The following is a 24,097-nucleotide window of genomic DNA, read 5'->3' as shown; positions in this document are numbered from 1 at the left end:
TTATGATCACTATAGTTTTCTAATCTACCTGAGTGCTTTAAGCCTTGTTTTCTTGCAGATGTGTTTCTCTCTATCATAAATGCAGATGTAGAAGAATTTGCCCCTAATACCAGTGGCTTAGGTGTACCCAGCTGTCCCAGGCTGTTGTAGGCATGGCCCTTTTTTCTTTGTAGTCCTAATTTATAAAACAAACTGTATTTGTGTGTTTTGAATATTTCTTGGCAAAGGGAGCGGGTGCAGGACAGCAGGTGGCCGCAGAACCCAGCAGAAGCTACAATCCTCCAGATAATCAACAATGCCTCCCCCACACCACCTCCCCCCCCCAGCACGTGCCAGCCAACATGTTACTCACTCCATAGCAACCTCCTCATTCTTCAGATAGGAACTTAACATGGTTTGGGGATAAATTACACTCATAGCAAAGCTGATCCGAGCCAACAAGGTTTCAGAGCATTTGCTCATTCTTGTAAAAGCTGATGATAATTGATGGACGACCCGCTTGCAGGACCCTGACAGGCTGGTTGCCTGCCCTTTGCACTCTGCCAGTTCAAGCCTTACAAGTATGAAATAGCCAATTACTGGAATACCTATTGAAAGTAATAGGCCAATGAGCAAATTGCTACTGTGGGACACAGTGGCGGTGTAGGTGGAAGAACGCCAAGATAAAGTTCTGCTCAGAGCAGCTGCTCCCACCACAGCTCGGTAATGCTATTGGATGACCAAGTGATGAGAGAAGGGTATTTCCCCATTTGAACTGCAAGTGTCCTGCCTTGTATTGACTTAAAGTTTATGATGCATGATACCATCTTGTTACCCAGGTTCTAATTTGCAGAAATAAATCCTCCTTTTAAAAGGTAGTTAAATAGGTAATAGGGATAGTCACGGCCATAGATTTTGTGCAAAAGCATTAAATACAATTTTTGCTTGGAATGAAAAGTCATATAGTGTGCAGAGTGTTAATACTTGCCAGCCATTTGCTATTGACAGAACAATTTATCTTGATAAAGGACAGTGAAAAATTCCAATCTATTCACTGACATCACATTATCAGCAGTAATATATGACTGCATCTAAATATAAGGTTCAGATCTGATGCAGCTGAGGGGTTTCTGGTAATTTTCCTGTAAATATATTTTGCACTGGACAATGAAAAAATGTCGCTTTTACTATGTAATTGGATGACCTATTTTTATGTGAGATTTAAAGTTTTACTGTGTTTAATGGGACAGACCATAATGTTTCCTTTTTGGGTAACCTGTTTCTTTTTAGAAGAGCTTAGCAATAAAATGGGTATTACTAGGTTTGACGGAGCAGAAATAGCAGACAAAGAAAGACAGAAGCTTAGTGTGGTGAAAGAAAGATTCTATGACCACAGAAATTTGCCATGGGGGAGAAAAAGATAATCTATCTGAAAATATTATTGTGCAAATGTCTGCTGTCAGTAGTTAGCTTAATGTAGATAGTATGTCTTCTTTTTGCCAGGATGGAAATGCTTGTTGGTAACTTTTAGGCATGTGCTTCTTAGATTTCTTAGCAAAAATATATGATTAATAATTTTACTATTGTATTAAAAACCTGGCTTCTTTAATTCAAAATATATTAGAAAGAAAGGTGTGACAAGTAGCTTTGGAGAAAGAATTTCAAAAGTGATTGGCAAATTATTTTATGCAGTCCATGATTCTGTAATCGGAAAGCAACCATTGTGTAAAGGCCAGAAGTGTAAATGAAGCCAGTGCCAGTGCTCTGCATAATCCATTTTTTCAGTTGCCAGTCACTTGTTTGTTGCTGAAAAGGGAAATGACAAATGACATCTTGCTGTTTGCTTTGAATCTCCGATTTACAATTACCAAGTCAATTTTAGATGGAAATAATAGAAGATTGGTTCATTTGATATTAAACAGAGATCAGCTTCAAAAATAAGAGTATCATTTCAATCAGGGCAAAGTGTAAAAAAAAAAAAAAAGTAAAAGCTAAAGACACAGGCATTTCCATTATGATTGCTTTATTACCTTTAAGGTAATGTGGCATCTTTTTACACTATACTTAAAACTCTGAGGGGAAAACTATTATCCATTTGTATTTTTCACACTATATTTTCTCTTGAGCATATCTGATTGTAAAACCTCTTTGTGTGGCACTCTGCATGAGGAGAGAGTCTTGCTGCTTATCTCCTGAAAAGGTAGTAGATATAACTCACCTTGTGAAGATATCCACCAGAGGCATTTGTATAGTCCTCTGGCTTGAAAAAAAATTTACAAGGCATGTGCTAGGCAGAAAAATAAAGTTTGTAATGACTAGAGCAATAAAAAAGATTACAAATGAAGACCAAATTTGAATAGTTAATTTCCGTTTTAAAGGATAAGTTGGGTGTGGGAGTTTCTATTAAGTTTTCATTTGTGGACTCCTCTTCATAACTAAAGATTTTGTATAGTTTACCAGCCTTGTGACAGTTAGCCCCACCATGATTCCTGGGAAAGAGGGAAAATGTTATTATTTTCTCCTTCTGCTCTTCTTTTAGCTCTAGAATGTCCTAGTATTTTGTTTTCCAAATACTTGGCTACTCCAGAAGAAGAAACAGTCTAATATTACACCCCAAATCATTTGTCCATCCCCAGTAACTGTGCCTGCTGAGCACTGTTCTATTGAGTAAGGCTGATATTGTCAAATTAGAGCAGTTCTTCTGCCATTCCCTGGTTTGTTAACTCCTCTCTGTTGCTTTTCTGAGAAGTTATGGGGAGGAGCAGAGGTATCACACTTGCCTGGCTCCAGATCCAGTGGTGAATAGAAGCTCACATTGGGAAGGTTGTCTACCCAGCTGTGAGAGTAGGGCTTGCTGTCACTGAGGGCATTCCCCTAGAATTGATGGCCTGGCTCTCAGCAGCAAGAGCTTCCTGTTCTCCTCTGGCAAATGGGTAGTTCAAGTACTCTGGGGATTTAAGGGAATTTGCTGTATATCCTCCTGCTTCTCCATTTGTTAAAACCGTGTGGCAGCTCAGTGTCAATGGTGTGACATTGAAGGAAGGGAATAAAGGCTGATCTGTGTTAGTAGTTCAGAGTTAAGTGCAGAGAGAGAGGATCTCAAGAATTGTTCCAGCTGTTTGAGGTCTTTCTGTTGAGGACCATATAATTAGTTTTCATTTTTTCAGCTTCTTGACACAAGTGAGAAAAATAGACTGTGTACCCCTCAAATGAATGTCCAGGTATGACAAATGGGAGGCAGTGACTTTTCCTGGTAAAACTCTGTGTCACTTTCAATGAAAAGACTTTTATGTCTATCAGGGAGCAAGTTCTGCTAGAAATCTATTTGTGGAAACCATGAAGAACAGACAAAATGCTGCAACCAGTCCTGCATGAAAACAGGTGAGGAATCCCTTGGTCATTTTTGACCTCAGGAGGATGACGGACACTGAAGCTATTAGATAAATGTGGAATATCCTGAGTTGTGCATTTTTGTGCCTTGAAAGACTTAATCCTGCAGTAGTACTGTGCTGTTTTTCTCTGCCATGTTATAGTACTTTCTCGCTTGCCTTTTATGGGTTTTATACATTTTATGTAACTTTGACTTGACTTGTATCAGACCATTTTACTCTAAAGATAAAAATATCACAAAAGCTGGAAACATATATGTCATCGTGTCCCTGTTTCTTCATCTTTCACCAAAACTGTCCATTTAACCTGTGAAAGTACAGTGTCGTGGTGGAGTTTGGGCAGTGTGGTCTGGGAAAATTTCCCAGTAGATCTTATTGGCACAACACTGGAGTTGCAAAGTGGTGAATCAGACTTCTCATTTCCAACGCCTGAGCTGACCACACAAATATCCCCCTTATTCTGTAGGTTATCCATTGTGAGCACACGTATCTCATGCATGTTGCATCTGGACTGTCAGCTTCTCCTGAGCCTTCTGTTAGTGCAGCACCACAGTGGCGCATTAATGAGAAGCAGACACTTACGTGTGAAGAAGTAGTATGCTGATGGTTTTTCCTAACAAGTGTACTTCAAGCTGTGGTAGAGCAGTGATATCATGCTGCTGATGCCTAGTGCATCACATTTTACAGGAAGACAGCATGGGACAATTTTTCTCTGCTGCTGGAAGGCACTTCTTTGCATGGAAGCCTGGGCAGGGCAGTGTGGGAATAGAGTGTACTATCAGCAAGTTTGCTGATGACACCAAACTGGGAGGAGTGGTTGATGTGTTAGAAGGCTGTGATGCCATCCAGCGAGACCTGGACAGGCTGAAGAGTTGGGCAGGGAAAAATTTAATTAAATATAACAAGGGCAAGTCTAGAGTCTTGCATCTGGGCAGGAACAATCCCAGGTTCCAGTATAGGTTGGGGAACAACCTATTAGAGAGCAGTGTAGGGGAAAGGGACCTGGGGGTCCTGGTGGACAACAGGATGACCATGAGCCAGCACTGTGCCTTTGTGGCCAGGAAGGCCAATGGCATCCTGGCGTGTATTAGAAGGGGGGTGGTTAGTAGGTCGAGAGAGGTTCTCCTCCCCCTCTACTCTGTCCTGGTGAGATCACATCTGGAATATTGTGTCCAGTTCTGGGCCCCTCAGTTCAAGAAGGACAGGAAACTGCTGGAGAGGGTCCAGTGCAGGGCAACAAAGATGATTAAGGGAGTGGAGCATCTCCCCTATAAGGAAAGGCTGAGGGAGCTGGGTCTCTTTAGCTTGGAGGAGACTGAGGGGTGACCTCATTAATGTTTATAAATATATAAAGGGTGGGTGTCACGAGGATGGAGCCAGGCTCTTCTTGGTGACAACCAATGGTAAGACAAGGGGTAATGGGTTCAAACTGGAACACAAGAGGTTCCACTTAAATATGAGAAGCAACTTCTTCTCAGTGAGGGTAACAGAACACTGGAACAAGCTGCTCAGGGAGGTTGTGGAGTCTCCTACTCCGAAGACATTCAAAACCCACCTGGACACATTCCTGTGTAACCTCATCTAGGTGTTCCTGCTCCAGCAGGGGGATTGGACTAGATGATCTTCTGAGGTCCCTTCCAATCCCTAACATTCTGTGATTCTGTGGTGTCTCCCAGGGCCATGCTCACTCAGAGGCTGTGGGCATGGTGGCGGCTATGGGAGAAACTCCCTGCTGCGATGCTGTTGCTGACTTCAGGTCTTGCCGGAAGGTGCTCCTTTGGCACACAGTGAGTTTTTTGAGGAATAAGTCTGTCACTTGTGCTTTGCCACTTGCAGACACTGTAGAACCCATTAACAAGCCAGCATCTCTTGATTTCAACCGTACAACTGTAAAACTCTAGTATAGCCTGTTGAGCAAAGGCAGTTCAGCAAGGAAGTAGAGACACCAAGAGTGTGAGTTCAAGATGCTTGGGTCACGCTGGAGACCAAGCAGTCATGAGGGCACGTGGCTGCCTCTGCAGCTGAGAAGGGAACTGTTCCACCAGGCTCTCTTGCATCTCTTCTCTCTGCAGCCTGAAGAGCCTTTGTGAATTTGGGAGAAAACAAGTTGCTTTGTCTCAGGGAAAGAGATTTGAATTGGGATGCTTACAATACTGATTTGGATTGCTCCTCTCTTTCAGTGACTCACCTAATATGTTCCCTAACAAAATATGTTTTTCATGTTTTTTGGCATTGGGGCGGCGATATCCTGTTCAAATCTACTTCAGCTGTCTGGTGAGTGGTTTAAAAAAAAAAAAGCACCAAACCCAACCCCCCAAATTTTGAATTAGTTTATTAGTAATTAATAATACTATGCTGAAACAAAGTATGTCTCATTTCCCCTTTTAGCAGTGGATTTCTTGTGCTGAGATAATTTTCAACTACTATGTATTGCTCAATTGAACACAAACAGGAGAAATAATTTCGGGTGATCAACTACTGCAAAACTGCTGCCTGCCTTGAATTATATTTTAAGCTACCAAAAGCTTAGGAAGCATCTCGAAATATAAATTGGGGTGGGGGAGGGGGGCAGGGGAGAGAAGACACAGTTAATGCTTGTGAATTTTACAGTGTTGTTCCAGACATGATGTAATGAAGTAGCTGAGCACACGAGTAACGAAGTAGTGGAGATACCTTAATGGAGGACATGAGCATTTAGTCCTAGCCAAACAAAAAGGTACTTTAAATCTCTTGGTTGATCTAAATCTGAGTAGATTCAGTCAAAAAATACAAGCCTTTCACTCTGATGGTTTACAGTCTGCCTTTCATTCTGTGTAGGTGAACTGATCTCTCCCAAACTACTCCACTGTAGGAGTTCTAGGGGTTTTGGTTTTAGTATTTTGGGAGGAGAAAGGAAGCTCATCTCCTCTATTCAAAAACCAGAGGCAAATTTGCAGTGTTTGAAATAGAAAGATATTCGTGAATGTTGTGAAGTGAATGTTACTATGACGTGAATGTGCACCTATCATTCACTAGTGGTGACAACCGTGGATTTTTGCACTCCTATATAACAAGCATGACCAAGTAGCTCCTCTCACCATCACGTCATTTACAAAACTCATTCTCAACTTCTTTGTCAGAAGTGTCTCACACACTTCTGTTCATTTGGTTCTTTTTGGCCACCATTAGTTTTAATCTAGCTGTGTCTACTCTCATTCTGTATTTTGCGCATATTTTAAATTTCGCTCAGTTCTCTTGCATATTTGTGGGATAGGTTTGCTCTCTGTGTGTGTTTGCTTGCTTGTTTTTGCATGGTGTTTGTGACTTTCCCCAGTGTAGTAATGTCTACTTATGACTTTAACAGGGAGTTTATTCTTTTTTTCCCCAATACAAATAAAGATGTCACTTAAAAGAAAAGTGGATAAAATCCCATGACACCTACTCACACTTCTCCTATTGCATGCTTTGTTTTATTTTCATGTCTTTTTGCCTTCATCTTTTTTTTTTGTTTGTTTGTTTATTTGCATTGCATGATGTTCAGGCAAATTTCAAAATATTTTCCAGAGTTATTTCACACCAGTGTCAGAATTGGAGAAGGTGTGTGGGTCCAGCTCCTCCTGGCCCAACACACACAGGCCAGGCAGATGATTTCCTCCTCTTCCTTTCAGCCTTGATGTTGCCACGTCCTCAAATCCTGCGATGAGGCTCCCCTAGATAAGCAAGAATGACAAAACCATTAGGCTTTATGCTGTATATAGAATTAGAGCAGGTGTTCATCAGCTGTGCCATGGCTGACAAACTGATATATCTTTGAATAGAAAGTCTGTCTCCACTTACAAATATTTGTTATTTTTTAATTAAATTAATTGCAAACAGTCACTTGATACAGGATGGTATAATTTCGTATTTGTTAGTGTATGCATTCACATATCTATCACCCTTTATGTCAGCACTTGAGCACTTGACAACTTCCATCTTTTAAGGATGCATTTGCTCTTCTATGTGGTTTTTAGAAGAATAGTTAAATCTGAAAGGAATGCTTCCTTTTGCATGTGATGAAATACTGTCCCAGTTAGGTAAAGCAGTATTTTCATAAAAAGACTGTCTAAATTAGCAATTAGCTTGGGAAATCTTCTCACCAAAAAAAAAAAAAAAAAAAAAAAGTTTAAATTTGCTAAGCATTTCTGGATGAAAAAAGCTGTAGCCTGCATTCAGTAGCCTCAACGTAGAAGTGGCCTTTTGGAAAAGATAATGCCAGCAGCAGCTGACTGTGCTGTTAATGGGGTTGGTTTGACTGCTTTTAGGACTGAAGTGACCTTTTTGGAAACTTTCAAGCAAGTATTGAGTGCCTCCTCCAACTCCAGCAGTTTGTGCATGTATGTTATCATTACCTTTACCTTTATCTTTACCTTTAAAAGTTGCTGAAAACTCACAATCTTGCTCCTCTTGCCTATAAAAAAGAAGACAGTTCAAGAGCTAATATACATATCAGAGGTTTGGTTCTTTCTGCAATCACAGGGAGAAGAGAGACTTGCCATTAAGAGTTACACAAGGAGGAAAATTAATCTGTTGAGTGGTTAACCAGGCCTTTTCTTTTAACAGAGCTCTTTATTTGGAAGAGCTGGGCATTGATAGATCATTAAAGTACGACAGAAGGTACCGAGTAATAAAGAATTTTAAAAGATTAAAGAAATCAAATAATTCAGCAGTTTGCATGTTAGTTACAAAATAGGAGCAGTAGATGTTGAATGGATGACTGACATTAAAAGCCCTCTTTATGGTCCAAAGTTAATTTGAATAACATTAATTTACAGTTGACAAATTGTGTCTTTTTAGCATTGGTAATCCAACCATTTATTAAACTGTAAAAGCAATGGTAATTAAGTATTACTGCTCAGCAGTGCTACTATGGTTAGTTACAGCAGGGATGGGTGTGGAATAACTTGCTTTACGATGTTAGGGAGAATACAAATGCTTGCTCACCTAGGGAGGCAGCCAGGAGAGGCCACGGTGCTGCCCCACGGTCCTTACCACCTCCAGCACCTTCTTCCTTTTCTTTTACCCACAGAATCCTTTTCAGTGGAGTGAGAGAGGGGCATGGGGAGCCCAGGGGAACAGAGGGCAGGGGGAGTACTCTGTCTTTTGTCTGCTGCTGAATGAAGTGTACAAAACTGCTGACACCACTGACTGCCTCCTCCTCCGCTTCATCTCTCTGCTGCCAAAGGGTGAGGAAAGCAGGGACCCCTCTCTGGTCATCCTGCCTTGGGTCTTCATTCATCTGTCACTCAAAGGACATCAGAAATAAACCCAGAGGGATGCTTTCTCTCCTTCCCCGGACTACGACCCCAAATTATGTGGGCCTCTGACATGCAGCATCCCCAGCCGTGGAGCCATGGTCTCACCCAAGCATCCCACGCTACTTTTCAGGCGATGCTGTGGCCTCCTGCCTGCACTGCCCTTCACAAGCCTGTTACCTTCCTGCAAATTCGGTGTCCTTTGTGAAAATGAAATATTTGGGGCACAGTCACAGAGTGAAACCTACTGGAGCTGTAGGAAGGGGGGGGTGAAGGGAAGGACTGTTGGGCACACATGAGCCCCTTGAGGAAGCTGCTGTGCCAGGATGCAGCTGCCACATGGTGAGCATACATTGTCTGAGCTGGCAACTACTAATGTGTCTTCTCACCAAAATACCTGGATTTAGCACCATGTTGCTTAACATAGTGCTGAACCTGGGCCACAAAGCTCACATTTTTTTTACTGAAAGGTTCTTAAACATGTGGTTGTTTTGTGGTAAGCAGTAAGCGTCTTTCTGGGTATGAGCTTTCCGGAGGAGTTTTAGGTCTGTGCTTGGCTGAACACACAGGGGGTCCCATGCCCAAGGGTCCCCCTCTACTTTCCCACAATCCCGTCTCTCCTCCAACCACTATGGCTGGGGGAGAAAACTCGTTTGTTGTCTATCAACAAGCGCACCGGCAGGAATGACCATCCTCCTGCTTGTTTACAAGGACTCTTTTTCACTGAGCTGCTTTGTTTGACCCCAAGCGTGATTCTTAAATAGAAATTAAAATTCTAATGTCAACCTGGGCAGTAAAGAAAGTTTGTAACTGGCATTTATGTCTTCTCCTAACAATTACCCATGGGCTTCATGTGCAGTTTAAAGTGTCAGAGATCAGTATTGTAATTTCCATCCCTTTTATGCTAGCGCAGAAGTTCCTGTCTCTCATTAAAATTCTCTGCTTGTCTGCTGCATATTTCTTATACCTCCACCTGTTATGTCACCCAGACTTCTGATAGAAACTTATTTGGATAATGTCTGCAAGCAAAGAATTTTCCCCAAAAAGGTTGGAGATGGAGACACTCTGTCAGGACCTGACAGGTGTAAATTTCTTAATGTATGGGGAGTATATGAAAATACAAATCATTACTGAGAGCCAGCCTGAAGCAGACTGAAAAGCTGTCATAAGCAATTTTCAAAAAGTATGAGTTATTTGGTTCTCTTCCAGGAGGAACTACTCCACAGGCATAAATTTGTGAGTGGTACTTGACAATCCTAACAAGTCCTCCTCTCCCAGCGCTGAGCGTGTGACAGAGATGCGATAGGGACTGTGTGCTCTCTTCTCTTCTCCAGCTGTGGAGGAGCGGAAGTGATAATCAAGGGATGAATCCTGCTTTCCTCAACTAGAAGCATTCTTTCACTGAAACAAATTTTCAAGGAACTGATTAATCTGACAGTTAGGCCACATTGGAGCTGATTATTTGCCGAAAGATGCTTTATAGATCCACTTTGTTTCTATTTACTGTGAACAGTTATAGGGAAGAAAATAGATGCCTTGTAACAGGCACATTGGCTATTTTGTATGCTCTTTGGGTTTGTACATTTTTACTTTGGGCATGTGGAAAGATCATTGCTAACTGAATGGGCCTATTCACTGGTGTATGGAAATGGACTTCAAGAAGGGTTGTGCATGATTGGCAAATCAGTTCTAATTGAATAAATGTCAAGGTCAAAACAAACAAGTGATGAAGATGAGAAAGCCCTTGAGTGGTATCTGCTTCAAATCATATTAAAGGCTGTTCAGTAGTAAAGTGCTTCAGGGGGACTATGCGAAATTAAAGAGCAATGAAGTTGCTGTGCAGTTCAAACCAGGAGTATCTGTTTCCTCAGCTGAAACTGAAAACCTATGCTTACGAAATGTCCTGACTGAGGTGGAAAAATTCATTTCTCTCTTGCGTGCGAGTGGACTAGAGCAGATGAGGTGATGGGTTTCTGGCAGGTAGAAGGACATATGACACACCCCTGATTAGCATCTATCTGCACTGCAGTGCCACAGTGGCCTTGTGCCCTACACTCCGATCGCAGAAAGATGGATATAATTAACATGATGAACATCTTATCATGGTGATTGTGGACATATATCTAATAACAGAAGCTTGTTAGAACATTATATAACTACACTCCTGAATCCTAAAATAATTCTGAGGATCAAGATTTTTTTTTAAGTGATCATGAAACTTAAATCTAAATGGGATACAAGAGACTGTAATCAAAGGTTTTTCTGATTCTCTTACCTTCTCATTAATTTTCACTGATGACTGAGGCTCCCTTGTAAACTAGAAATGTAAGTGGATATAAAAATGTATGATGCAGAGCCCAACAAACTCCTTTTGTCAGACTTGCTTTAAATCAGGTGTCATGTGTCCTAGTATGTCAATAAGTGCAGAGTGTGTGTTTTTCAATGTCACGTCTAAATATTATAAAATACCAATACAGCAGCTGCCTTAAATCATTGCAGAGAGGACAAGAGCAAACACTGATTTGTTTCAGGTAGAATATAGATTCTCAGTTTAAAGAAGTATTGGAATTTTGTTTACTGAGTTACCATTCTCTTTTTCAGCAACTAATTATTATGGTCTGATCTCAAAGTCATTTAGGCACTTGGGGATGTGTTTAAAGTTCAGAAGGAGCTGGTCAGCTACTTAAGAAACTTAAGGTATGTTTCTGAACCTTTAAGTGCCTAAACTTCTTGCAAAAATTAACTTTCTGGTACCAAAGGGAGATTAATTTCTTGTACCTGTATTCTCCAGGGTTTGTTTTGGACTATGGAGGAGATCATCTACTTAAATTCATGATACCAAGATCAAATCAAGCATTAAGAATATCAGCCAAGTAAATATCTCATTAGTGGCTGATGTTAACAAACCATGCTGCTGTCTTCAGGACTTTTCCAGCCAAACTAGAAGAGCTACTCCATATAATTTGGTTGCAATGGTGGCAAGTATGTGAAAAGACCCACCTGCTTTGTGGGAATGAAATTGGTTGTAAATCTGGTTTCTTGAGGTAGTGAGTTGACCAGTTCAATCTTGACTTAACTGTTTTTAATTTTTTTTACTGAAACCAGTTAATAATTTCTGTGTCCATGTGAGAAAATGAGATACATTTTCAGGCATCCGGTGATCTGGTTTTAGGTTTCTGATTGATATTTTTTTTTTATCTGTTACACAAAATGCTGAAAATGAAATGTCATCACTCAATTTCTGCATGGCTGTCAAGGTCAGGTGAGGTGCCACAGGAGTAGAATATATCAGTTGTTATGAAAGTATTGAATGCTTTTAAATGATCACTGAGAAAGGCAAATACCTACACAATTGTGTAGTTGTCCAGAATGCAAGAAATAAAACGGATGTAGGTGATCTGTTGTAAAGTATTTTTGCTGTGTGCACTCCTATGTCCTGATGCAGTGAACGCAAACTGCCCTGGGTGCCTTCTGAACCATCTCAGTGGCTCCTTACCCACTTGTGAAGGACAAGTCGGATTTGTTATTCCTGTGCAGCATTTGCCATTGCACATTGTAATGAGCTTAATTTCAAAAAATGGACCTGATGACATCTATAAACTTGATTTTAGACATCGTTGTGTCAGCACTTGTGTGGTAGTGTAGCATGGTGAGATAAAGCTCCTCATGGAAGTAACAATTTGTGAAATTGGTCTCCCCTTTCTCATAGTGATACTTGGCCTTTGTTAGTTGGAGTCTGTTTGTTGCAAACATGATGTGAAGAAAAGATTGCCAAGGTATTATTATTATTCAAAGTAGTTTATATTTTCCAAGCTAGCTGTAAGCTGTTGCACCTGTCTTGTTCCTGTTTTCAGATATTTTCATGCCTAATTTGGTCACAAAGGAAAGGTCTGTTTGTTTATCAAATGTGTGAAAATGACTGCTGATCCTACTGTATCTTTTGAAGGTAATTCCTACCACTGTAACAAGCCAGAATCAAAATGACTAATCAGTTATAAGCCAGTCCTCATTAACTTGCACTAAATTATTTTCATTTGGCAGATAAAATAGCCACTTTTCCACCCTTAATTAGAATTTGGTCTAATAGGATTGACAAGTCAAGCTGGGGGGAAAATGCCCTTCTTAATTGCTTTTAGAATGGAGTAATTTTTTTAACAGCAGATTGAATTTGCTATTTGTGTTATAGGAAAAATCTGCCTGGTGAGCAAATGTATTCTTTTTGTTTTTAAAGCTTGCTGGGATTGCCCATAGCAAAGCTTAACTAGTGTTATCTTTGAACAAGTGTGTTTGTACAGTATTGCACTGTACTAAGACCATAATCAGAATTTCAAAATGGAAGGGTTTGAGGAAGTAGCCTTTCACTTTTTTCACTCACTCTTCAGTGTCATCATCACATGAGATCACTTCAAAAAACTTCCAGTGAAGTGAAAAGGAGATGTTCTTTAGTACCCATTTTCCCAACATAGCAGTGTAATTTTTTTCCACTTATGGCTTCTGGAACACAAAAATCTCTCTTTTGAAAGCTGTTCTCCTTACATTTTTTCTTTACTAACTTGGCTGAGCATAATTGAATTACTACTTTCTTTCACATCCTTGAAAATTTTACTCCTAAAAATTTGCCAAGCAAAGATAGTTGGTGTGTATCCAGCCAGCTCCAGTAACGTCCTTCATGCTCCCTCTGGCCCATAAATGCCTGCAGCCAGAAGGGCTCATCAAGACAGAAGCAGCACTCTCCCTGCTACATGAACCAAAAGGGTAAATGTCACAGAGTCTATAAATATTTGGAAGGGTTTTCTGTCAGTATATCCTGATGAGCAGCTTGCCACAGTTCCATTTAATTGTTGCTGCAAACACTGGAGCTGATCCCCTGTTTTCTGGGACATTGACTATGAGGTGCCTGCACTGGTTGCAGTTAAGGCTGGTGGCTAGGTTGATTCATTACATTAAGTTTTGGTTCAGTGATGAACCCTCTTAGACAATTTTTGTAGCATAAAGTAATGACTGTTTCTCTGGAGATCCCAGCATTAAGAAATATGCTTATACCAAGGCTTCGCAGGTTTTGCTCATTTCCCATGTTTATTTTTTAACTGCTGTTTGAGTCTTTTTTTGGCAAATGGTGTATAAAGACAGTATGAAAAACAAAACAAATGCCCTCTCCCACAAGATACTGGTGTTTTCAACTCTTTATAGAAGCTTGTTTCCACCTTGAAGTCTTTCAGGTGTTTTTCATTATATGAGAATTCATATGAAATAGGAAATTCTTAAGAAGAACTGAAATATTTTAGAAGCAGTTGGCTGAAATTCTTACGGTAAGGTGGAGAAATCCTATTTTGTGTCTAGAATAAGTTCAATGAAGTCAGTGATGCTGTTACTCATCACCATACATCAATCCTAAAGTAGCCAAAGCTCCTTGATTCTCACTCAAGAGAATGTTCTCAAGTCCCCATGTCTGCTCTGTCCTTGGCCTCTTTGGTGACATTGCCAACAATGTTATTGAATGAAGTGGTGTGATTTTAATGATGCAAACACCTGCCCAGTAGGAACTGGACCAAAGCTACCAGCTTGTTTCAGATAGATCATTGAACAGCTGTCTCACCATAATAACGTTCAGTCACTACCAGTTCAGACCCCTGACCTGCAGGTGAAGGTCTTTGTAGCCATTACCAGTACCTTGAACCATCTAGCCATTTAGGTATCTTCAGAAGGGACATGTTTTGAAAATCTGGCAGGGAAGAGAGAAGGGGAGAGGATTTTCCCAAAAACCTTGTCACCTTTTTCTTCCAATTAAAAATTCCATGCACTTGGTACTTGTTTTGTATTTGCATGGGAAATTTCAGAAAGGCCCAACTATATCAATTATGTCTATGGGTCAGGCAGGTCCTCACAGTTATGTCATGGTGGTGCCATATTATGCCATTTGATGTGTCTTTTCATCTAGGTCTTCACATATTTGAATGTCTGTCTGTTTAAAAAGAAGAGTGTATTGACATAGTGTCTTTGTTTCATATAGATCCTGAATCTGCAGTTTTGTAGCCGCTTTCCAGTCCCCATTGTGCATTTAACTTAGATTTGACAGAAACCACAGAATGGTTTTGTAATGGATATTATCTATACTCCTGCTCCCTGAAATGCCTTTTGGATGGGCTAATATCAGCAAATTTTAGTGTGTAGTCAGGGAATTATGTAAAAAATATGTAATTGGACTTCATGAGAAATTGTTGACTAATACCCTTCTGATGGTACCTTGGTATCATCTATGGCTGAGTAATCCATGTAAAGTGATTTGCATCACAGCCGAGTTAGCGTCAAGGGTATACTTTGGACAGAAGGCACACTTTAGAAATTAGGATCTCTTTTTTTTTTTTTCCATGTGAAAATACACTACATATGCTCCCTGTTTTTCTCAGGGACTATCACACAGCCCTAAAACATTTACAGCTTTGCTTATGCTAGAAGGAGGGGATGAGAGGAGAGGAAATATGACAGTGGGGGCTGGTGGCAGCGTGAAACTGCAGCTCTCCATGTGCTTTCAGTGCCTTGTTTATTACTTCATGCAGCACAGCCTAGATGAGGCTCATCAAGAGCCAGCTCTAATTGAAGCTGTCCTATAAAAGTGCTGTTATGAGCAGATGTGGCTGTACCAGGAATATTTTTTTTTAATGAACTTACAAATATTTTAAGACCTAAAATATTTCTGGCCAGAAACAAGATACTTGGCACAGACTGAGCATTTAAGCTTCATCACAGAAACTTATCTCAATTTTCTCACCCCATTCCTAATCCTCAGTTTCTCATGGGAATCTGGTCATTACTTGCCCCATTAATGCTGTGTGCTTTAAAATGTTCTATTTGGTGTACTTTTCCATCTTGATATAAAACACATCTTTTGGGATAGATTTTTACTGGAGATTGGAGCTAAAAAAAAGTCTGCCACTTGGTAAAGACATATGTGATTACTTGGGCACATTTTAGTTTATATTTTGACAATAGGGCCTTCTTCTGGCTTTCCTAGGTGTGCTCTTCCATCTTCAGCCGTGACAACTCGATCCCCATTGAAAATACAGTTACATTTCAAAATCCTTTTCCCACCTACATATTGCAACTCAGATGATGACAGCTGAGATGCTGTTCATCTCCACCGCCTACAACAAAACTCATGGTGGCCTGGGCAGGGTAAAAAGGGTGGTAACTGTGTACAGTGAAGAGCAGTTACCAACCCAGGCAGGAAAACTCAAGCACATGAGCCTTTCTGGCTGCAGCTTGAGGTACCTCACTGCAAACAGCCAGAGCTTCTTGGGCTGTCCTCAGTAATTCCTTCTCTTGTCATTATCTTTCTGGAAAACTCACCAAAAATGTAGGTAAGTCAGTTTAAGTGAAATAATGTATTATTGCCCATAATTCTGGATTTTTTTATTCATATATAATTCTTTTTTTTTGATTGAAGCAGTTTTCTTTGGGAGTCAGGAGCTCAAAAAATAAGTGTTTTCTAGAATGATCAGGAAAGTTGAGAAAATCTGACAGTACTCAGAGAGGGTGGGTAGCTGAGTTTTATTTTAGGCTATTCAGGCCATGGCCTGCTAGTAGAAAAAGGACTTCCAAAAAAACCCAGGAGTTGTGACTTGAAGGCGAAGAAGGGCTATAATTGAAAGAAAAGCTTAAGCAGGCATTCCAGAGGTCTAGCTCTTTGCTTTTTGTTTGATCTAAGCCTTTGCAATGTCCCTGCTGTGTTATTTTGATGTGGAGTTGTGGGTCTGTGCTCCTTAGGGAGCACTGCTTGTGAATTCCTCCCTGGCAAGGAGGACATCGCAGGGCAGGGGCACATGTGCTACTCTGGTAAAAGGGGGAGCAAGTATAACCGTGCCTTGGACTGTGAAGCTACCTGTGAACGAAGAAACCATTCTGTACCAAACCCTGATTTATTACAAGTTAAAAAAAAGACATAAAGGAGAAGTCCACTGTATCCCTGCAACAGAAGTGACGTGTTGGCAAGAAATCATTTAACTTTTAGCTGTGCCAGCTGATGGTTAATTTGTGAGCATGGTTCCTCCTACGCTTTCAGTTGTGTGTTCTGATGCAGAACTTGCATTCCCCATGGATTTGGCATTGTCAGACCTATTACTTTATCTTACAGGGATCAGCATGTCTTGGGTAAAAGCGTCATGCCGTGCCACAGTCAGGGTGATCTCCTGGAGGAATGATGGCTGATGGCAGTGCCATACCTTGGTTGGTGTTGGAGCAACTGGCTGGAGGTGCAGGCCGAGGAGGCATTGAGGAGGTGCTGGATAGAGCTGGATAGGATAAAGTAGGAAGCAAGGAGCTATTTTGTAGCTGAATCCTTAGCAAAACTTCTTTGTCATAAGTGCCTTCAAACAGCCTTGTTGCTATGGCAACGCCAGCTAGATAACCCATTTGGGAAAATACTTGTAGGACCTAACACTCTATCATCTGTCATTCAATAATTTCATGTTCATAATAACTAGGAAATCAATGGCCATCCTCTGAGACAGTTTGCTGAAAGGGTAAGCGTGCCGCTGCCAGCGCGCAGCCCAGGCTTGTCTCGGCTCACTGGGAAGCTCAGGCCGGCCACGGAGCATGGGGCACCACTCACCTGCTTGGGCATGATCAGAGGTTAAAGACAGGTTGAGGTTCGTAGTCTAATTAAACTGTGTTGACACCCATAAGAGAGAGGAGTAAATGGCATATAAAATAGTTGTTATAGTGTGGGAAAACAAAGGTTTAGGTAGAATTAGCATTTTATATTTTAAAATACCAAGGGAAACTATGTGCTCAAGTTATCACATGGCCAGCATGAACAAATTCAGTAACTTAAAGGCATTTTTTTCTTATCTTGGCTTTCTAATTAAACTGCTTATCATCATAAAGGCTGTGTTACCTGCATGTTATGTGTTGAATATAAAGCAATCATGAAACAGTAATTAAAATTCTTAAACATGCACCCGTTGACTTTACATACAATTAGTTTTACTGAAACGTGTCATTTATTAATAGCACGAGTTTTCATAACTGAGCCCCTGGTTGGCTATGCAGGGAAAGATATGTTTAGTAATTACTTTGGCAATGTTTATCTGTTTTTAAAAAATGTGCTAATATATATCTCTGGAAACTAAAACTGTAAATAAAAAACATGTTAAATGGAGGCTTGGGGAGAGCAGAGTCGTCCTTGCTGATTGGGTTATTGCAGACATGAAGAAACAGTAATTCTTATCACTCTATTAACTGTATTTGAAAGAAGCACATTCTCATAATTCACAACAGGACTTTCTTTTTTCCTTCTAAATGTTCTTTTGGAGCACAAAGATAAGGTGGCTCTTTTCCAGCTGACTGTTTCAGCACGTTTTAGGTCCAATTAGCAGACGGTGCAGGGCAGACACATGCAGGGCCATGGGCTGAAGCTTTGGAAACAGACTTCTTGTTTGTGCTGGCAAATGTGGTGAACACCCTGGTCAGTTTTTTACGGTTTTCTGAAAAGAGGGTGTTCCTTCTGAAGGAGAATGCATGGTTCACTCTGCAAATGTAGTAGTCAGTAGTCATGTCAAGTGATACCTTAGGTTTTAGCATGGGAAATGAGAAGGCATCACAGTCCTTGTTTTGTACCCAGAGGTCAAACTGAGAGCTTCCAGAGTGGCAACTTGAAGCTCTTCATTATTTGATGCCCTGCTGTGGTTTCTTGAGGTAAGCATTTACTTCTGCAGCTTTTGAAAACTTGTTTGATTACAGCACATCCAATTACAGGCTCAGTGTGGGCTTTCTGCTTAAAATGTTTTCAGTTGTTGAAATCAGCACAAATACTTGCAGGTCCCAATTCCTGGCTCTGAGATGTGTTAGTTAAGTCTCAGAAACAGGGTGCATTTCATTCGCCCACTTGCAGTTTAGAGTGGCTTGGATTTCTCTGTTATGTCAGGATTGGAGAAATAATTTCCTGAAATGGATGTATTTGAAAGTGGGAGAAGAAACCTGTTCTTTTTATGTTCTCCAACAGCTTGAATGGGAAGTGACTAAAAATACAGTATCTCAGCAAAACTACTCAAAATGGAAATATTCAATCAACAGCAGGCAGGATTAACAATAGTCAAGCTGTGACGTGGCTCAACCTTTCGGGGGGATGTTTTGATGGAAAAACAATCAGAATGATTTTGAGGAGACACCAAAAGGGTTAGCAATAGACTTACTATTGAAGAGAAATGAGAAACTGTTCTCAAGAAAAGTTCATCAAAATAACAGGCTAAGGAGGAATAAGAGCAGGTGGCTGGAGAGGAAACAAGTAGGTGCTTGAAGTGGCACAGGTAACTTTTCACACCATGTCTGTGTAGCAACCCTTGTAGCTCTCTGTTTTGTGTAGGAAGTAATCTTCTCACCTGTGTGGCAAAATGTCAGAGCCTTATTTCTTCATGTGCACGGCTGCAAGGTACCTCCTTGTGTGTGCACTGCAGGGGCAATGCTCGCATGGCCTCTCTGGTTACCTCCCTACACACCAGGGCATTAGGCCAGGGAAAGGCTGTTTTGTGCGGGCAAGTGAACGTGTTCTGCTGTGTTATTAGTTGGCCACTTTTATTCAGATTATTAAAGAAATCCAGGGAAGCAGTTTGAAAGTTCATTTATTCACCTTTATGAATGGAATTGGCAGCTTCTATGACTTCCTATGGGGATTCTTATATTTACTTTGTGCAGACTTGAAGGAAGGAGTTCTAGAGATATGGATGCATTTATTATTTATTGGTTAGGTCTTGTGCTTTCCCCCAGTATTTGTCAGTAACTGCTATTTTCTGTCACCCACTGGAAGATGGAAAGGATGACAATTTGCAAGACCACCAAGGGAACACGAACTGCGACTGGCTCTTCCATACTTAATGCGAGCAGATAAATACACAACATCAGTTTCCAGTACCGGCGCTCACTTCAGCTGTATAAGTCCTCCTTCCCATGCCTCCTTCCCCACCTCTCCTAATAGAAGAGGAAAGCTGTGAGGAAGTTGTAACATGACATTCCCCGTGTGTTGCAGGGCATAAATATTGCCTCCCTTGGTGCTGCTTTGATGAATCTATTTTTAGTCAGGGGTTAGATCAGTAAAGCTTGCACTGGAGATTGTGAAATAGCATTGATCAGGCTGACTTCTGAAGCAAGGGGAAAGACAAAAAAAATCAATCAAACCTGCGACCCAGGCATCCTGGTTTATTTTGCTGTGCACAGGAAAACAGGTGTGCAGCTGTTGCTGGCTTTAATGTGTGAGCTGGGGCTGTCCTAGGGATCAGCCCCGGCTGAGCCCAGCCTACTCAGAGGCTGCCCACCGCTGGGCACAGTCCCAGGAGGTCTCTTCCACAGCCTCCTGCCCAGCTGGAGGGGAGATGTGGGAGTTCAGTTCTTGGGAGGATGCAGAGAAGGGAGAATGCTGGGGAAACTTTAAAGCCAAGGTGAAGAGAAATAAGGTAGAGAAGATCTGGGAAGGAGCAGGATGTGACAGACAAAAGCAGTGTACAGCAGCAGAGACCTGTTTGGGGTCATGCGTGGATGAATGGGGAGACAAATGCAGAGTTGTTATGGGGCACAGAATTTAATCTGGGCATAGGAAACAAGAAACTGTGGAGCAGGATATACAGAAGTACAATCTCACTACACAGCAAAGGAAGGAGAGGAGAAAACAAGATAAAATTGCATAGGTTTGTGTTGCCAGCTGGAAGCTACTGCCAATTTTGTTATGTGTGTTCTCTGCAGTTTATAGTAAGAACTGCTTTCAAAGAGTTTTTTCTTTAAAATTTGGTTTGATGTCATACCATTTTTGTTTCTTTGCAAGGTATACAAAGATCTTGAAACATTTTTATTATCCCAGACAACTATCAAAATTCTTTAGATGCCATCCTTTGGTGTGTTACTGCTCTGCTGTCACCTGCTTGGTGCTGGGTGGCTCCCTTGCCACAGAGCTTCACAGAATGTCAGGGATTGGAAGGGACCTCAAAGATCATCTAATCCAATTCCCCTGCCGGAGCAGGAACACCTAGATGAGGCTACACAGGAATGTGTCCAGTCAGGTTTTGAATGTGTCCAGAGAAGGAGACTCCACAACCTCCCTGAGCAGCCTGTTTTAGTGTTCTGTCACCCTCACTGAGAAGAAGTTTCTTCTCAAATTTAAGTGGAACCTCTTGTGTTCCATTTTGAACCCATTACCCCTTGTCCTATCATTGCTTGTCACCAGGAAGAGCCTGGCTCTTTCCTCTTGACACTCATCCTTTACATATTTGTAAACATTAATAAGGTCTAATTGCTCTATACTGGTACTGAATTTTGTAAATTATTTCTCATATTTTAGTGTTATGCGTTGCTACATTTCTGTGTTATTCACACATTCTTAAAATGGTACTAACATTACTTGACTTTGTGAAGTACTTTGATATCTCTGTCTGAAAAATTCTGTATGAAACTTGACTTCTGTTGTTATGTAAATAGTTTACTGACATGTAGATTTTTTTTGTACAAGTTCAATTTAATGATTTAAAAATAATCTGTTTTACTTGCTCGGAATTGTTTGCTCTTCTGCTTGTGCCTGAAGGAATAACTAGTCTTTAAATAGGTCTTGTCTTCACCAGTAGTACAGAGAGGGTTAAGACAAACTAGCTGGGGATGACAGCTTTTCAAGATCTTTGCTTCTCATCCTTACTTTATCACTTAACTTGCCATTAGGATAGCATGTGTTTGGAAAAGCACCTAAATGATCAGTTTTATCAGTTGAATTGTGACTTTTTGTGAAATGTTTATATGATGAAGTACAAAGATGGCACGAGCGACTTCTGCATGCCTTCCTAGATGTACAGAAAACCGGTCATTTTGCATGGTGATTTTGATGTGGTCGTAGCTGTGTCTGCACCCTGTTGCCTGGAGGTCAATATGGCTATTTCTCATAACTTGAAAGAAAGAAGACTCACTGTAATCAGAGAAATTAACAGCTAAATGAGAGTTCGTGTTGAGCAGGTGCCCTCTTTGAGGTCAACAAGAACAGAACAACAAGAACATGTATGGTTTTTGCAAAAAAAACAGAAGAAGCTAATTTAATTTGAATTTCTGGTGTGTTACCAGGAAGAGTAGTTGTTGAAGTTACCAGGATTACCATGTAATAATTGTGTAAATTTTGTGGCAAGGGTGAGCCCATCCTGATATAAGTTATGAATACCTTGTGTCAGGAATGTACCCACACCTTTTACTCTTTCTAGTGTTTTGGTCTTTGGGCTGGAGATCTCTTCAGTGCGTGCTTATGACTTGTTGACAAAAATAGCTGCTAAGGATGCTTTACTAAATTCCCACTGGGGTTTGCTCCATTTCTTTAAATATATCACTGATTTTTTGCCTTAGCAGTTCCAAACACCGTTTTGAATGAGAAGTATACTGAAATCATGTTGGTTTTTTACTTTTCCCACAATTTTTATTCCAACCGAAAGTGGGATGTTTCTTTAAAAAATTATCTGTTCTTACATAGTAACCCAGTTCTGAGGAATGCGTAGCATTCTAGCATTCATACTTTTTGGTAGCTGAAATACTGGAATTTTTAGTCCACGTTTCTAGCTTGAGACCAGGCTCTCTCTTGTTTTCCCTGAGCTGGCAATGTTGTTGCTCACTGTATGGTGAGGTACTTTTCTTAATTTATTTGACCATTGCTACTTGGATCCCTGAAGCATTACAGTAAATCCCTAATGCATCTGCTGAAGGGCATGAGAACAACCTTACAGCTCCTGGCTTGTCACTCTAGTGACATGGCGAGGTCACTCTTGGAGGCAGTAACTTTCGAAGTAGACCACAGTGGGACAGAGAAATATGTCCTGTTTTACACAGGTAGTGTTTATCCATAGAAAATTTGTTGTCTTTTGCTAGAAGTCAATGACTGTCTCAGAAAAGTTGTGATTCAGGAGCTGGGGGAGGAAAGGCATTGTTTGCCATAGCAACCTTAACATCCCCTTACAGTGTGTCTGTCAGTTGTGCAAGGGCTAATTTATCATGTAAAGTGTATGCTACATATGTCACATTTTACTGTCTGTTCATTTGTTTTGATAATCAAGATCTTGACAGATTTGTCCCACATGGTAGGATTTATAGTAAGGATTTTCTTATCACCGAATTAAGTTGATACATATAATCCTAGTGTCCTGCACAAGAACTGAATAGAAATGAAAGAGATGCAGACTAGACGTGAAGGTCTTGCAGGAAAAAAAACAGCACCCGCTCCCCAATCTGTTATTCTCCTTGATTTTTTCTCTTGTGATTTGTTTCATATCTCCACAGGAGCAATCACAGAGGAGAGAGTAAGCATTGACTTTGAGAAGGTTAAATATTTCCCCTTCTATTAAAATATCTTTCTGTTTTATAAGGTGAGAAGTGTAATTCTGTACAAATGAAACACAAGTGAGTTTTGAAAATTAGCTGCTTTTCCCTCCAGTGTACATGCTCTCATACACACTGTGTGTAGTTTGAAGCCTGATAAGTAAATTCATTTTTCACAGATGTCACTTCCACCCCTGTGGTAAATGACAGTGTCTTTCTCTCCTCTCTGAAGACAATGAGCTGAAAACGTGGGGGCTGACTTCTTGTGGACAAGTAGAAACATGGACAGATTTAGCCGCAGGAGCTGCTTACCTGGCCTGAAGGCCGTTGTTTTCCTTTTGAGGTTAAATGATTAGGTAGTATTGAAATTGTACCTAGAGTAGATGAGATTAGGTTTATCCATTTTTGTATTACAGCAGAGTGCTGCGGTCTGAGTGGGCAAGTGGATGTGTATGTGCAGGCACATAGGGAACGTGTGTGTCTGTGTGAGCATCTTTAAACTCTTACAAATACATAAGTACGTGATCTGGCTTGCTGGAGGAGCTGGCAAAGGTTGTTCAAGTGGCTTTGAGCTTTTTGAGATAAAGAGCTCCAAACTATATCTCCAAAGTATCTACCCTGCAAGGATGTAATTCTATTTTATTATTATTTTTAAGAAATAGTGTCATTTGCTTTCGATAAAGTATAAGGGCACAAAGCAGGGTGGACATTTCCTAGTAAATGTAAGGAGACTTCCCTTTTCCCAGCTCTAGGACTGGAGAGAATATCAGTGGAGAATTACAAAGCAGAGATTCTTTGAGCAGGAGATTTCTGTTTCCTTGCTTGTATTTCTCTGTTCTGGACTCTGCTTTATCTTTATTTCTGATTGCTATTGACAACCAAAGTACACGGGGGAGCTTGGGCGTATATTTCAACTGGAGCATATTTTGAAATCCAAGAGGCAAAAACTTCAGGGAGATGGTGTTTTCACTGGGTGAAAGTTTGTTTGAGAAGGACTTTCATCACCCATAAATTCCAATGTTGTTGCTATTTCATCTGTTAATGCTTACTGATGAAGAAGGGTGCTTAGGGGTTCATCTTCAGAACACACCAGGAGTTTTTAATTGTTTCACTCTTTGTAAAGCACGTGAGCCC

At 40.7% G+C, this 24,097-nt stretch overlaps 1 protein-coding gene across 4 annotated transcripts in view; it reads left to right on the top strand.

Moving 5' to 3' along the window:
* The window catches only part of PDZRN4 (PDZ domain containing ring finger 4), a 249,698-nt gene that overhangs the window by 109,996 nt on the left and 115,605 nt on the right, over positions 1-24,097 (top strand). The gene's annotated exons all lie outside the window — the stretch shown is intronic.

Source organism: Columba livia, chromosome 1 (genome assembly GCF_036013475.1).
Source record: "Columba livia isolate bColLiv1 breed racing homer chromosome 1, bColLiv1.pat.W.v2, whole genome shotgun sequence".
In the NCBI taxonomy this organism is placed as follows: domain Eukaryota; kingdom Metazoa; phylum Chordata; class Aves; order Columbiformes; family Columbidae; genus Columba; species Columba livia.
The sequence above is the reverse complement of the archived record's forward strand: the minus strand, read 5'-3'. Positions and strand labels throughout refer to the sequence as shown.